The following is a 17781-nucleotide window of genomic DNA, read 5'->3' on the forward strand; positions in this document are numbered from 1 at the left end:
TCTAGTTTAACAGAGGAATTTAAATGTACCAAGGTCAGGACAGAGCTCTTGTTATCTGGGAGTAAGGACGTGGTAGTTAGGAGTGTGGTTCCAAATCCAACCAAGGGGAGGAAGTGGAACCCAAGATTGGCAGTTCAGGAGGCAGAGGCAGCTCTTAGACATGCAGAGATTGTAGGTAATGTTCATTTTGGCCGGGGAGGCCTGGGGCTTGGCTCAGGCAAACCGTGATGGAATAAAGCGGGTCTCAAAGATAAAAGAAAGCTGGTTGTGGAACAGATATGTAGACAGGAGGAGATATTGGCCCAATCCCAATACACCCCTTAACCCTACCACTTGCCCCTACCCCTCCGTTTTGCACGTTCACGCATAGGGGTAGGGATGTCCCGATTCTCATTGAGGCAGAGGGGAAGGGCGGAGTGCTAGAGCTATATGGCCCTCCAAATGGAGTTTTTTCAGAGGCACACTTCAAAGCGAGTGCTACGAGAAATCTCCCAGAATGCCTTGTGAATCACCGGCAAGATGGCAGGGAAGGCTTCAGAGGCAATGAAAGAAAACCATAAATGTAAGTATTTTCTTCGTAACTAAAGATTTAAAGACTATGATAACCATCGGAAATGTCGTTTCAATATATTATATACATTTATTCTAACAAACATAACAAAAAAAAATTGCTAGTTGTGAGGTTTCCGGGTATGAAGGGTTGTCCCATTTCATAGGGGAATATTTCAACCCCTACCCCTTGTAACTTTGTTGCAAGACTAAACGATTAGTTGAAGATTATGTACGACTTTAGTCGACCAAGATTTTCTTTGGTTGACTACAGCCCTAGATTTTTTCATAAAAAGTACAAGTTAATAAAATATGTTTTGTTGTAAACTAAACAACAGTCAACATCAGTATTGCTGAAACAATTAGTTAATTAATTAATCAATGAGCCGACTGACAGAAATCGGATTAGCAATTATGTTTTTAAAAAAAACAAACAAAAAAAAACAAGTCACATTTAAGTTGTTTTCCAATTCATTTTGAATAATTTTACATTTTTTGGGGGGAATTTTCTGCATAGAGAACTTTTACTTTTAATACTAAGTACATGTTCCTGATCATACTTACTTACGTTTACTCAAGTAACATATACAATGCAGGACTTTTACTCGTACAAGACTAAATTAACAGTGTGGTTTTAGCACTTAAGTAAATGATCTGAATACTTCCTCCACCACTGACTATAAAGTCCCGTCTTCATGCAGCCTTTACATTTTAACACAGAACCAAACGGCGGTGGCATCATGTCACTCTAGTGTGTGATTTCAGACAGCATGCAGACATCACGGAAGCAACAGGGGTGTAACAGGCATGACATGTAACACAACAGCGTCGGCCTCGAGTGTGACAAATAACATACGTGTCAGCAGCTCTTTATAAACAATAACAATGACATCACATGTCAACAACAATTATTTAGCGTCCCTGTTATATGGCGGCTGCTCTCGTCCTCTGCTCGGAGGGTAAGGAGCTCCTGCACCTCATTGTTTTCACTATTTGTGGACATTTTCAGCTGCTGTTCCTCTTCTTTAAGTTAGCTGCTAACTGCTAACAGTTGCTTTTTATATCTCCCAGCGGTGGGTCACACACACAACATGTCATCAAAACGTCACACCTGTCCTGCCCATGTCTTGTCCTGCCAGTGCAGTTACTACCTCTGCTTCTGGCTTGACGGAGAGACTACTCTGTCCTCCATTCAGTGGTTGTATCTCTTATAAAGAACGATGAGGCAGAATAATTGCAAGAAAATCCCACCTTGAACAGGCAGTGTAAAAGGGGCATATGTCTCCCTCAAAACACACACAGCAAACGGCTTTATCATCAGAGCTGCTGCACTCAGGCTTTCTGTTATTCACCTGTAAGTGGAATTCATACTCGTGTGGCAGACCCTACGCTGGAGCATATGCATGTTGCCTACGCTGTTGTGAGCATTTATACTTGTGTGTTGGTGTGTCTGTGTCACTCTGCAGTTACACCTCCACAACACTAGTTGGCGGCAGGGTTTCTGTGAAATGCTCTAAAATTTATTTGATTCACAGCACACATTAAATGCACATTAAACACACAATAAACGCACATTAAACGCACATTAAACACACAGTAAACACACATTAAATGCACATTAAACACACAGTAAACACACATTAAATGCACATTAAACACACAATAAACGCACATTAAATGCACATTAAACACACAATAAACACACATTAAATGCACATTAAACACACAGTAAACACACATTAAATGCACATTAAACACAGTAAACACAGTAAACAAACATTAAACGCACATTAAATGCACATTAAACACACATTAAACGCACATTAAACACACATTAAACACACAGTAAACACACATTAAACACACATTAAACGCACATTAAACACACATTAAACGCACATTAAACACACATTAAACACACAGTAAACACACATTAAACACACATTAAACGCACATTAAACACACATTAAACGCACATTAAACACACATTAAACACACAGTAAACACATTAAACACACAATAAACACACAATAAACACACATTAAACGCACATTAAACGCACATTAAACCCAGTAAACACACAAACGCACATTAAACACACATTAAACGTACATTAAACACACAGTAAACGCACATTAAACGCATATTAAACGCACATTAAACGCACATTAAACACACATTAAACACACAGTAAACACACATTAAACGCACATTAAGCACCCATTAAACACACATTAAACACACATTAAACGCATATTAAACGCACATTAAACGCACATTAAACACCCATTAAACACACATTAAACGCACATTAAAGACACAATAAACGCACATTAAATGCACATTAAACACCCATTAAACACCCATTAAACACACAGTAAACACACATTAAAAACACAATAAACACACATTAAACGCACATTAAAAACACAATAAACACACATTAAACACACATTAAATGCACATTAAACACACATTAAACACATTAAACGCACATTAAACACACAGTAAACACACATTAAATGCACATTAAACACACAGTAAACACACATTAAACATGGCTTAATAGAGACAGTTTCAAACACAAATCAGCTTCACTATAACTCACAGCATTCACAAACAAACACTTGTCTTTATCTGTTTTCTGCAAAGTGCTAACATGCTAACATGCTAACTCATTTCCGGGCTTTGGGACTCGCCCCTGTAGATTCAGTAAGGGGAGATAAACCTATAATATGTCAGAGCCAGCTGCTGATAGAAACACAGACCGGTCGTTATCTTACCTCTCTGTACTGATGTTGGAGCTGCCCAAAAGTTTTACAGTCCTCACTTGGTCACAAAGATCATGAGACGGACTGAAAGCAGGAAACAGGAAGCTACTTCATGCTGTAGTTACACACTGAGCTGGTCGCCGTCTCTTTTTATTTCTTCCATAGACTCACATTAAGGAAGTGGACCAGTGCCCTCTCTCTACTGTCACTCTTGGCATTTGTGTTTCCATTGTCAGTTTAGACGTGCCGTGCCGTGCCGTGCCGTGCCTTGTTGTGCCAAGTTGGACGCAGATTGAACTTTTCCGGGGTAGGTCGAAGAGCCAGCCTGCCCTCGCTTCTCCCCCTCCCCCCTCCCCCCCTCTGTCTGCAGGAAACCAAACAGGAAGGTGTCTTTAACAGTCTCTGTGTGTTCAGCTCTCAATACGTCTGTAGCTTCTGACTGAGTCTCTGTGGTTTGGAGTTTAGTTTCTCTCCTGTGTCCTGTTTTTACTTCACATATCTGCTATATATATATATATATATATATATATATATATATGTATATATATTTTTTTTTAAGAGATATTTTTTGGCCGTTTTTTGCCTTTAATTGATAGGACAGTGAAGTGGGGAGAGGAAATGACATGCAGCAAAGGGCCACAAACTGGAGTTGAGCCGCTGCGGCAACAGCCTTGTACTGTACATAGGGCGCCTGCTCTATCGACTAAGCCATCGACACCCTCTGTTTCATGTTCACCATCAGCTGTATGAGAAGCTGTGTGAGATTGCTGCTCGAAAACTCAACATTTCCTTATTCTGCTGCTTCACAATAAAAGATTATACATAACAAAATAATGGGGGACTTTTATTGTTGAGAATCTACAGGAAATTAAATGTATTTATAACCGAATTAGCAGAGCTTTGGTGGCAGCTTACAAGTCAAAGGCAGAATTTATACTTCAGTGTTGAGTCGCACCGTATCTACGCCGTAGGCTCTGCGTCAACGTCGAGCCTGCGGCGTAGCCTGACGTGCACCTCCCCAGAAATGTAAAGCCTGATTCATGGTCCTGCGTTAAATCAACGACGTCGCTACGTCGTAGGGTACGTGGCTACGCAGAAGGCTCCCCGTAGCCCCCGGCGTAGCCTGACATTCACCTCCCCAAAAATGTAACTACACGTCGAGGCGACGCAGACCCAGCGCAGACCGAGAGGGCTGTGATTGGTTTGCTTGGTAGCAACGCATTTCCGGTTCCGTATTTCCAGATTGCGCCATCCCCGCCATCTTTAAACATCTTCTGTTGCGATGTAGATGTTGCACATATGTTGCAATATTAAGGCCCATTTATGCTCAACGTTCAACACGGATACGGGCGGAGCCGTCTGTCCATGCTCCGCGTTCATTTCTCTGTGATCGGAAAAGCCGGAAGCTAAACAAAGAATCAACTAGAGACGACGACCCATTCAGGAAAGGAACGCAGCCTCCTACCGCTCTGGCGGTGAATTGCACCGGCACGAAATGGAGTGACGGAGAAGTTCGAAGGGTTCACGACGGCGTCACGGCAACGACGTAGGTATGTTGTAGGTACACCGCAGGACCATAAATCAGGCTTTACTGTGTCACAGCAACGCAGACCTCCTGCCTGTCTCTGTAAGCTGAAACCACATTGATAATAATTTTCATTTGTATAGCACAGTTCATACAGCAGGTGCAACTCAAAGTGCTTTACATAAAAAAAATGAGAAAATACACATAAAAGATTCAATCAAACACACACACACACACACACACTAAAATACAAATTAGGCTTGATACCAGTTAATCAAATAAAAGCTACAGAAATGCAGGTCTAAAAGGAGGTTTTAAGGTTTGAAGCTGAATCAGAGAGTCTGACGTCCTCTGGGAGGCTGATCCTGAGACAAGGGCCTGAGACACTGAACGCAGCATCACCATACTTTTTAGTTCGACTCTGGAGGACATTTAATAACCCAGAAGTGTAGGATCTTAGGGATCTGAAGGGAATGTATTTGACATATCAGATAAATATTCAGGAGCAAGTCCGTTAAGAGACTTAAAAACTAAAAGCAACATTTTAAAATGAATTCTAAAATGAACAGGAAGCCAATGAAAACACTTCAAAAGGCGTAATGTGTTCTCCATGTTTAGTCTTAGTGAGCAGACGTGCTGCTGCATTTTGGATCATCTGTAGTTAGTTTAAAGGTTTTTTTGAGAGGCCTGAGAACAAGATGTTACAGTAGTCACGTCTGCTGGAGATAAAAGAGGTCGCACATGGGCAATATTTCCAAGATGAAAAAAAATGCATTTTTGGTGATGTTTCTCACTTGTGGTTCATTACACTGGTCACTATCAAAGGGGACACCAAGGTTCTTTACTTCATGCTTTTTGTTCAGTGGCAGCTTTTGTAGACTATTGAATTGAAATCACTTTTCTTTTGATCCAATCAGTAGAACCTCTGTTTGGTCCCTGCTGAGTTGTAGGAAATTTTGAGGTTATCCACAAATTAATTTGGTCGATATAGCAAGACAGTTTTTTAATTGCGCTTGTATCATCTGAAGAGAATGATATGTGTAACAGAGCAGAATACAAATTAAAAGTGTAATTTCTAATAATGACAAACAATATTTACGTGCATTCATTAATTACATGAGGACTACGAGCAGTCAGAAGGAGGTGGAGATTTTGTTTAGTACCTACGAAAAGATCAGAGCTACCAATATACTGATGAAGTCCAACCTAAGGAGCGCAGGCAGCGGCTAGGCTCATAGAGCCTAAGTAAATCTAAAATGTACGTTTTGGTGAGGCCAGGTAGGGCTTTAAAAGTAATTCGTTTATAATCAACTGTCTCTTGGAATTGGTTAAAAGTCTGGCAGACAAGTTTTGAACAAGCTGGAGACAGGAAATGGCCTTTTGGCTGAGCCCAGAATACAGGAAGTTACGGTGATCCAAATGTGATAACAGCATGGATGACTTTTTTCAAGGTCTGCTTGTGTTTTACTTTTGCAATGGTCCTAATTTACAGTTTTTCTCAATTGCTAAGACACATTTCTGGAAAGCTGCTCTCCTTTTCTCTAATCTGTGAACACAAAACCCAATTTTCAAGCTACATTCACAAAACCTCAGACTCTTCTTGCAAAACCAAACTTTCACCTCAAAACAGTTCAATCTGTGCTCAAAACTGAACTATGTTGTCAAATCGTGCCCCGAGTCAATCAAAATTAAAAACACTACTGAGCAGTAACTAAACACTACATAGAAAAATAGAAAACACAATGCTCAGGACATGAAGCTGTAGAAATAAATGTTTATTGTTCACTGTAGGCTAAATGCATGTTGCAAAACAAAAAACCTGTGCATTTAGCACTTGTACATAATAAAAAAAAAAAAAAAAGTACAAAAAACAGAAATCCTGTGCATTTACACGTAGCACTTGTACAGTACAAAAACAAACAGAAATCTTGTGCACAAGTGCTTTAGCACTTGTATACAGTAAGCCTACGTAAAAATAAAGTACAAAAATATACAAATGAGAAGTGCATTACTCAGCCACAGCATCATTTCTCCGTACTGGGTCAGGCCACAGGACTTCATCCACATCACAGGCCACATTTTGTCTGGCCAGGCAACGGGGGAAAAAACCCCTGGCATGCCGTATCCAGGCTTGGCATGCCTCCACACCTATGTCACCACAGGCTAGTTCCATGGCTTGCAGGAGATTTACCCTGGTGTAAGGTTGGCGTTCATATACCTTCCACCGCCATGAGGAGAAGAATTCTTCAATGGGGTTCAGGAAAGGGGAGTACGGTGGAAGGCAAAGATTGATAAAACCTTGGTTCATATTGAACCACTCTCTAACCTGGAGGGCTCTGTGAAAACTCACATTGTCCCAAACAACAACATAGATGGGATGCTCATCCTGCTGCCCTAACAGAGCATCTCGCATGTGATTGAGGAAAATGAGGAGCTGGTGAGTGTTGTAGGGCCCCAGGTTGGCATGATGGTGGACAACCCCATGATTGCTGATGGCAGCACACAATGTGACATTGCCACCACGCTGCCCAGGGACACCAACAATGGCCCGTTGGCCAATCACGCTACGCCCTCTCCTTCTCCTTTTGGTGAGATTAAACCCAGCTTCATCCATGTAGATGTATTCATGGGGTCTTTCCATTGCATCCAGTTGAAAAACTCTCTGTAGAAATAGACATAGTTTTGTAAGTGATACAGAAAAAGTGATTTAGGCCACTACAGTAAATCACTACTTACAGTAATCAACATTGAATGTGTCTGGATATATACCAACCTCTACATACTGGAATCTTTGCTCTTTGACTCTGTCTGAGTTGCGTTCAAATGGCACTCTGTACAGCTGTTTCATGTGCAGTCTGTTGCGCTTGAGGACACGATCAACAGTAGAGAGGCTGACACTGTTGATACCCTCAAAATTTACATGGTCCTCAATGATCTTCTGCTGAAGTTCACGCAGTTTAATGGTGTTGTTCTCACGGAACATGACGACAATTAGGGTCTCTTGGTGTGGGGAGAACATACCTGTCCTCCCACCCCCATGTAGCAGTCTTTCAATTCTACAAAAAGAGAACATGCAGTTACAAAAATATACATGGAATACTAGGCCTACAACAGTTAGACTAACCCTCCATTACAATACTACAGTACATTGGCACAGTGATGTACTGAAACATATATTTAAGTATACTGTGGTACAGTATATAGTATAGTCATACAGTCATTGCTGTCAACATTTACATACTACAATGTCAAAAAAGGTAATTACCTGTTCTCTTCTCTAAATCTTCGGATTATGGTGGACACAGTGAATCTACTGATGTTTGGTTGTACCCTTTGTCCGGCCTCCCTCATGCTCATACCATGGACAAGAACATGGTCAATCACAGTAGCTCTGATTTCAACAGATATTACTGTTCTTTGTCTTCGCTGACCACCTCGACCTCCTCGACCACCTCTCACATGAACTCCTCTTCTCAGATTTCTATCCATTGTAGTGCCTCACAAACCAGTGCTCTCTGAACTGGTTTATATATGTTCCCTCGCATCATTAGCCACAAGTGTGATCAATTTTGAGTTGTTGTGTTCAACCGGTGACACCTGTGCTTAAATTGTGTTTGACTTTTGCCACCTGTGCTCACCATTATGTAACACAGGTGCATCACAATGAAAATGTGTTGGCAAGTTGTGTCTAAACAGGTGAAAAGTGCTTATGGTTTTACCAAAAGAGTGACTGATTCAATCAGTGGGTTCAGGCAACTGAGCATTTGGTTCAGACAATAGGGTTTAGTGTTTTAGCAATTGAGAAAAACTGTAATGGAAGCACGATTGCACAACCTCGGTTATTTGTATGTCGAAACAGAGCTCAGAGTCAAAGATGACACCAAATTGCGGGCAGAATGCTTTACAATTGAGGACAGACTCCAAAGGTTCTTTTTAAGGTCAGAGGTCAGGTTTGGGGGGCAAAAAAATAGGACCTCAGATTTGGACTCATTGAGCTGGAGGACGTTTTGTGACATCAGGCACTTAATATCTGAGAGACAGGACATAACATGAGAGAGACTGTCACTAACAGTCAGCGGAACATAAAGTTGCATGCCGTCTGCATATATACCTATACCAGATTCTCTGACCAAGAGGAAGCATATAAATAGAAAACAGAAGAGGACCTAGACTTGACCCCTGGGGAACACCACAAGAGAGGGGGGCTGGGGATTAAGAATATTCCCCCATTACAACTGAGAAGGATCTTTCGGAGAGTTGGAGCGAAACCAGGCAACAGCACTGTGCTTAATTCCAACATAATTGTCAAGGCGGTTTATAAGGACACTGTGGTCGACCGCACCAAATGCTGAACTCATATCATGCAGAACTTGAACTGAGCAAGCCCAAGAGTCAATAAATCATTAGGGGCCCATAATAAGAGCTGTTTCTGTGCTGTGCTTGGTACAGAATCCTGATTGACATTGTTCAAAGATATTATTGTTATTCATGTGTGCGGTTAATTGAGTGGCAGCAGATTTTTCTAAAAGTTTGGATAGGAGAGGTAAAAGTTTGAAATTGGTCTAAAATTGTTGAAAATAAGAGGGGTTTTTTCAGGAGTGGTTGGACTATTACATGTTGTATTAGGAGCAGAATTACTTGTTTCTGTGACAGCGCACACCCTGAGGCAGTGGGGGTGCTTGACTCCTCATCACATCAGTCCATCAACTGTGAGTGAACCGTTCATGAGCTGAAACAGTGCAAACGGTCGGTTTCGTCTCTCAAGCTATTTGTTCCCACTTGTATGAAAATCAAAGTGTTTCTGTCTGGACCGTGTGGGTTGGTACAGTGAAGACTCAAAACAAGAACCACAACCAAAATTATTTAGCCCGACCTTCAAAACTACACTCTCTAACTAAACTGAATTACGACATACAAAAAGGTTGTGGGTACATTTTTGTAGCACTTAGAGAAAAATACAGATTAATAATATGTTACTTATTCTAATATAGTATATGTTAAGTCATGAGAAACCTGTGGGTCACAGTGACTCAGAGCTGACTGAGCAACTGTGGTTAGAACATGTTGGAGCTGCAGATCAGCTGATGTAGTTTTGCTGTCAGTCCACTAGATGGAGCTCATTACCCGGAGCATCTCCACAGAGCTGAGGAGCAGATCAGAGCAGCAGCAGACTAAACTGCACTGCTCCTCTATTCTCATCTTTACGGTAACCAACGCCCTTGTTGCCATGACTATCTCAAAAACAAACAAACAAACAGCTGTAAAAATAAATAAGCTTTCACACTGACTGTTAGCATCATTTATCACCGTTTCAAACGTCTTCTGCTTAAAACCACAGGACTCGAGCGACTGATCCTGTCCACCACCAACAACCTCCAAACTGTTTTACACTGATGAGTGAGTCAAACTAACTGAAGGCAGAAACCTACATAAAAAAAACAACAACAAAAAACAAGACATTTTCCTTTCTGTCCTGAGCTGAGAATATAATCTGCATCACCACGAGACAGAAAGTGAAAGTTGAGCAGAGTCCCTGCTTTACATGTTTTTACCAAACATTGGCTGCATCATGTCGCTGCACTGTGAGATGTCAGACAGCATGCTGACATCGCAGACTCAAAAGAGGTGTGGCGTGTAACAAAATGGCGTCAGTCTCTGGTGTGACATATAACACACTTGTCAGCTGCTCTTTATGAACAATAACAATGACATCACATGTCAGCAACAATTTAGTGTCCCTGTTATATGGCGGCTGATCTTGTTCTCTGCTTGGAGGGTAAGGAGCTCCTGGACCTCATTGTTTTCAGCCATTGTTCACCTTCGAGTTAGCCGCTAACTGCTTCTAGCTGCTTGTTACATCGCCCGCACCTGTTCCGCCCATGATCCCGACCTGCCAAAAATGTGCAAAAGTACACTTGCACACAGTCAGGGATTTTGTAGGATCATAGTCAGGTGTGTGATCAATCAGTTAAACCAAACAGGTGCTAGTGATCACCAGTTTCATGTGTAGCTTGACACGCGGTCATGAACTGAAACAGAAACAGCCGTGTAGGACGCTTCAAACTGGGAGAGGAGCAGCCAAACTCTGCTGCCAAGGTGAGGCTGTGGAAGACAGTTTCATGTCACAGGTCATACAGTACACCATGACAAGACACAGGTTTTTATACGGCATCAGCAGGGTCTCTCCCAGGCAAAGATTTCCAAGCAGACTGGGGTTTCAACATGTGCTGTTCAAGCTCTTTTGAAGAAGCACAAAGAAACGGACAGTGTTGAGGGCCGTAGACGCCGTGGTCGGCCGAGGAAACTTAGTGCAGCAGATGAAAGACACGTTATGCTACTTCCCTCTGAAATCAGAAGATGTCCAGCAGAAACCAGTGGGACCCAGGTACACCCCTCTACTGTCTGGAGAGTTCTGGTTAGAAGTGGTCTTCATGGATGAACTGTGGCCAAAAAGCCAAACCTCTGACGTGGGAACAAGGCCAAGTGACTCGACTCTGCACAAGAACACAGGAAGTGGGGTGCAGGAAGAGGGCAGCAGGTGCTCTGGACCAATGAGTCAAAATGTGAAATATTTGGCGGTGTGTTCGCTGAAGGGCTGGAGAGCGCTACAATAATGAGCAACTGCAGGCAGCAGTGACGCACGGGGCAGGTTCTTTGCAAGCTTGGGGCTGGATTTCTGCAAATGGATTTGGGGGTTTGGTCAGGATTAATGGTGTCCTCAATGCTGAGAGATACAGGCAGAAACTAATCCATCATGCAGTACCATCAGGGAGGCGTCTGATTGGCCCCAAATTTATTCTGCAGCAGGATAATGACCCCAAACATACATACATATATACAATGTCATTAGGAACTACCTCCAGTGTAAAGAAGAACGAAGAGTCCGAACGAGACAGACGGATCTGAGGCAACCTACATCCACAGATCTGTGGTCAGCACTCCAAGATGTTGACGACATGGGTGCAGATCCCGGGGGGGCGGGGGGGACATGACCCCCCCCCCCCCCCAATTTTCTGAAAAACACTAATTGTCCCCCCAATTCTAAATAGCCTAAATGATTGAAATGGTCGCAATGGTCAGGGCCGGGCAATTTTAGGCAAAATTAGGCAATTCTGAGCAACAAGCAGAGTGTAGGAAGATGGAAAAAAAGTTGGCATTCTAAGCATAAGAGACTATGCTCTATCTCACTGAGCTAATTAGCAAGAGACAACTCTGCGGTATATATATTTAAAACTTCTTCTAGCTCATTATAGGAATTCTACAGCTGCAATGATTAGTCAATAAATCAGTAAGTCAAACACATAATTAATCCACAACTATTTCATAATGGATTCATTGTTTCAGGCATCAGTGTTGGAGTTACTTGCTTTATCATGGTTTTGGACCTTTAGTCAGACAAAGTGAGATGTTTGTGGATGCCAGATTGGAATTGGGGAAAGGTAATATGAATTTTACATAATTTTATAGACAAGCATTTAATATAGAAAATAACTGGAATGCTAATCAATAATGAAATGATTCATAGCAGAGATAGGCCTATTTGTAAAATTGTAAATGCACCATTACAGCTTCATTTTAAAAGGAAATCAACATTACCTTTCAGCAGCAAAACTGCACAAATAAAATAAAATTAGGCTAAGCACTTGTACCATTATTGGGCAATGTTAGGCCCTATGTGTAGTTTAAATTCTCATTAAAATAAAACTCTAGTGTATCCTGTTGTTGGTCTCAAAACAGCACAAACAACCACAATGACACGTTAACACACAAAACAGACTAACTAAAGCTGTAGCACATATGGTTGATTTGTTATGAATTTTCAAAGTTTTGAAATTTAGAGGCTTGCTGTAGCGCCACCATCAGGACTATTGTCTTGTGTTTCCAGTTGAGGACATCTGGCATGGGACTGGACCTTTATGAAAAGTTTGGGTAGATTTCTCATATGGAAATGTTGCACGAGCTGAGGCTTGAACTCACAATCTTCAACACCAAGAACCATCCTCTATCTCACTGAGCTAATTGGCAAACAGAAATGTCACATGTAGCTTCACAAATTGACTAAGCCAGTCACCTGTGTGCAAGACAGCAGCTGTTAGTGTGTAAAGGCAGATTTCAAACGGCTGTCAAAAATTCAGTTATTAAGACAAAAATCCAAAAATACACAAATTGCATCTAGACAGCATGGAGATGTTGGTAATTTGTTTTTAACAAAAATTGATTTGCTCCATAAGTGAAAAACTGATGTTTAAAAATGCCATTTTTGCATTGACTCCAGTTGTTCGCATGAGAGCGAAATTCAAAATGCTGTCAAAAATTCAGTTTTTGAGATAAAATTCTGATGTTTATCCAAACATCATCTACCATGACTCCGAAATTTTGTCTTTTTTTTTAATGAACATTGAAAATGTATTTAGCAAGAATTTGCAAGTATATATTTACAATACCATTTACAGTCAAACATTTTGATGCATTGTAGGCTCAATTTTCGATAAATCAAAAATCTGAGAAACATAGTTTGTGTAGGACAGTCTGAAGATGCTCTGTAGCAAGTTTGGTGTCAATTGAGCAAAAACTGGGAGGAGATAGGTTTAATAAGTTTTACAGATTTTGAAAAAAACAGTGATGGACTTCGTAATTTGCAATAGGTTTAAATGTACAAAAGTTTCTTCAGTATTGGGGCTACATTTTGGTGAAAGTTACAAATCTGTAGCACATATGGTTGATTTGTTGTGAATTTTCAAAATCTTGAACTTTAGAGGCTTGCTGTAGCGCCACCATCAGGACTATTGGCTTGTTTTTGCAGCTGAGGATATCTGGCATGGGACTGGACTTTTGTGCAAAGTTTGGTGATTTTTCGCGCATGGGAAGTATGATTTCCTCAGAAGAAGAAGAAGAAGAAAGAAGAAGGAGAAGAAGAACATGCAGGATAACAATAGGGTCCAGGCAGCTTAGGCTGCCTGGCCCCTAATGAAAATTGTGGAACAAATATTTTTATAAATATATTTTCCAACTCCACATTCCATCTCTAGCCTACTAGGCCTCCCTATAAATATGGTTTGGTTACATAAATGAATGCATATGAATTTATGATTTTGTTCGGTTAACTTGTCTAGTTGTCTTACTCAATGAGACTTTCTTAGATGTTGTGCAAAATGGCAGATGAAAACAAACAAGGCACCTAACTGTACATAGACATTATCAAAAATGTGGTGTGATAAGGACAAAATAGGTACATTTTGTTATTGGGATATTTATTCCTATAAAAATGATTAATGAATGGATATGAATCTATTTAAATAAATCTGATTTTGTTGGGTCAACTTGTGTAACTTGTAAGTATTTATTGTGCTCTTGTACTAATAATAACATTTCTGGGTCTGTAAAAACATGATCAGTTAGTTTAACCAAGCTCAGTTAGGGGCTCATATTCTGACAATCATCCATACCCACTGATGTATACAGTAGTCCCATATACTGGGAGAAAGGGAAGATGATGAGGAGAATTAGGAATCTGTGAGAGGCGAGAGATGAGAACGTGAGTGGACATAACATGCCTGAGACCCTGAAACTAGAAGTAGCATTAACTAACTGCGAAGCAGTGAAAAGGAGGGTGATGGCTGGCTCCATGCACTACTGGCTGTTTAAGAGAAATATACAGTAAAGGTGAGCATATGATTCTCTGTGTAGTGCTTTTTGACTGACTTGGTGATGGTGATGAGCCTCTATGAATATGCTGGCAATCTCAAGCGCTCTGTGGGCATGATTTGCACATGTGCAATTAAAGAAAAATCACAACTGATTGTGTACCCCCCAAACTTGTCATCAGATCTGCAGCCATGCAAACCAAGTTCCTTCAAAAACTGTGTGCAAGTGTACCTCGAGGAATTACTGCTGTTTTGAAGGCAAAGGGTGGTCACACCAAATACTAGTTTGATTTAGATTTTTCTTCTGTTTGCTCACTTTGCATTTTGTAAATCGCTAAAAATAAACAATTAAACTTTATATTTTTGAAAGTGTTCTTAATTTACAGTAAGAATTTACAGTATATATACATACATATATATATATATATATACATATACACATATATATGTTTACATCGGGGGTCTGGGAGAAATGGCATTTCAATCCTGCCTCTGTCCTGCTGTACATATGGCAGATTTGACAATAAAGTTGACTTTGACTTCAGACCACTTATACAGTGTTAGAAAATTATTGCAAGCACGGCCATTTCTAATTCAATTTAATTTAGTCTCCTTTCATTTTGAATGTCTGAGAGTCCACCAGTAACATCTTCGTCCCATCTCATGTCACCTTGCAATAAAATTAACCAAAGGAAAAGTTACAATGCTACTTTTAAAGGTTGCGGGCGGATCAGGTGTGCGGAGTTTAACATACACAAAAGAGACTATTTAATTGGCTTTATCACCAAAAATAAACACAAATTCTCACACTTTGCAGTTTTAAAACATTCAGAAAAAAATGAAGATTAACAAATTAGTTATAAAAAATAGTTGAATTAATAATCAATCTTTAGTGCAATAAATGAAATCATGTCCGCGTCCGGACGGAAATAACACCAAACAATAACGGCGTGGTCCCCAGTTCAACAAACAATTCAGAGGTTACCAAATACTTTTTTCCTCGATATCCAAAGTTCACAACGTTCACAAAAATAACCCGAATAATCCCACAGTCAATCAAAGTCCCAGAAGCTGGCAAAAAAGAAAAATATATATATTAAAGGGAAGTTCGTTCGAGGGTAATGAAGCACCACGGTTCACCAAAAAATAGCCAAAGAACCACGCAATCTCACCACTCGTCCTGCTTGGCAGAAAGGTTGTGTCTTGAAGTCATCCAACAAGGAACACAAAATAATCCACAGAATTTGGTTTAATCCTTAGAGACGGGAAAACTCCTCACACACCTCCAAACGCCGACTGCTCATTGTTTTTTTTCTTAGTTCATGCGTCACTTCCCCTTATATCAACTTTTGGTGCATCAACACGATAATAATATTTCAGTCTATACAATACCTGTGTACATATAAATGGCATCTGGTAACATTCACTATACAGCATTTACAAATGTGACAGTGGAACATGAAAAATTATGAATTTTTCCCATCACTAAATGCCTTGTGGAAAGTAGAACTAGGCGACCTTTACATGTTAATGGCACCAGCCTAACTGTCTCCTCTGCCAAAAGGGTTGAGTTCCCCTAGTGTGCTGCATGAATCCAGCCCTGCATGACACCTCTCACACATAAGCCCCTTTTACACTGCCAGATTTTCCGCGAATGTTGGGCTGTTTTGTCGGCAAGCTGCGAGCATTTGTACACACAGAGGCAGAATGGCGAGTTGATTCGAGGTGCCCAATTTTCCGCCTCGTAGGGTAGACATATTGGTGGAACCTGTTTGGTTTAAACAGACCGAGGCGGCCTTCTGCAACGGGAGGGGCTGTTGATGACTTGTGGGAGGAGCTGTTGATGACACCGCACGTGCAACCCACTGGCGGTGGATAAACAGGAAACAGCTGATAGCAGGAATTAGCGAGCAGCTAGTAGCAAGAGGGAAACGCAAACCTGACAGTCACACGCTGAGCTACACGTTTTGTTACTTGCTCACGGCCCCCACTGCCCCGAAAAAGGCACATTCTGTATAAACAAAAGTAGGTAGGCGGCATTTTGCTGCACTCCCCGATTTTGTTTTTATACTGCCAATGCTGAAAGAAGACTGATTGGGCTTTCCTAGAAATGTGCACAATTCCTATCTAAAAGGGCTATAGCCTCCCTGTCAGCAACGAGCTGCAGTCACTTTAAATTTAATGAGCTAGGGGCTAACTGAAGCTCCACAGCAGGGATATCCACCAAAGATCACAAAGCGTCAGGCAGGACTGAAACTGCAGCTGTGACGTGTTCATCTCTGACCCTGTAGGTCAAAGTTAAAGAGAACCTTGTCTGCTCCGCATTAATACACTACAGTCCAAACATTTGGAAGCAACTTCAAGTTTCTGTTCACAATGCCTTTCTTAAAAACCAGTATGAGTTGAGTTATGAGTATGGATTTTGGGGTGTATTTACTGCATGATCAGACTTTGCTTTCATTGGTACCATTTTCCTCAACTTACCTTTAGGTATACATTGATGTTTGACCATTGCTGAATAAATATTAACAAAAGAAAGGAAGGGCTTAGTTTTAGGGTTGAGAAGATTTGTCACAACTTCAGTGCAAAAATAAAAAACAAATCACAGTTTGCATTATTCACTTAAGCTCTTTGGCTTTTATAGGTTTGCATACAAAAATCCCAATAAATCTTAACTGTGTTCATATCTCTGACAAACTACCACAGAAATGGCTAGAAAGAAACAGCTAGGTAAAGAAACAAGTACAGATTTGTACATTGGGGAAAGAAGGATACACTGAAAGAGAAACTGCAAAACGCCTAATGGTGTCCAACAAAGGAATTCACTACACCCTGAGGAGACTAGAAGAAACTGGAAGTTATGATGACAGAGTAAGGTCTGGAAGAAAGAGGGTTACTGCAAAAGCAGAGGATAAACATATCATTGTCACCAGTAAGAGAGATCGGCGAAAAACCACCACAAATAAGGGAGGAAATCAACATGACAAGGTCAAAACCCATATCTCTGACAACTGTGAAAAGATGTTTGAGAAAGGCTGGTCTGGAGGGTTTTGTATCTGCAAAAACAAACAAACACTACTTTGTCCACAGAACAAGAAAAAGAGATATGAGTGGGCAAAAGCACACAAAAACTGGACCTATGATGACTGGAAACAAGTTCTCTGGACCGACAAAAGCAAGTTTGAACTATTTGGTTCAAACTGCAGAGTCTATGTCCGCAGACAAACTGGTTAATGTCTTCAAGCACCATGCGTAACACCCACAATAAAGCATGGAGGTGGTAGTGCCATAG

At 40.9% G+C, this 17781-nt stretch overlaps 2 protein-coding genes across 2 annotated transcripts in view; one reads left to right on the top strand and one right to left on the bottom strand.

Moving 5' to 3' along the window:
- The window catches only part of LOC126389820 (protein NLRC3-like), an 8813-nt gene extending 5158 nt beyond the window's left edge, over positions 1 to 3655 (bottom strand). The window contains exon 1 of the mRNA XM_050043741.1: positions 3333 to 3655. The gene's annotated coding sequence lies outside the window, so the exon portion shown is untranslated. The remainder of the gene's footprint in view (positions 1 to 3332) is intronic.
- Positions 1 to 17781, top strand: part of LOC126389801 (NACHT, LRR and PYD domains-containing protein 12-like) — a 140056-nt gene that overhangs the window by 22727 nt on the left and 99548 nt on the right. The window lies entirely within an intron of this gene.

Source organism: Epinephelus moara, chromosome 5 (genome assembly GCF_006386435.1).
Source record: "Epinephelus moara isolate mb chromosome 5, YSFRI_EMoa_1.0, whole genome shotgun sequence".
NCBI classification, from domain to species: Eukaryota; Metazoa; Chordata; class Actinopteri; order Perciformes; family Serranidae; genus Epinephelus; species Epinephelus moara.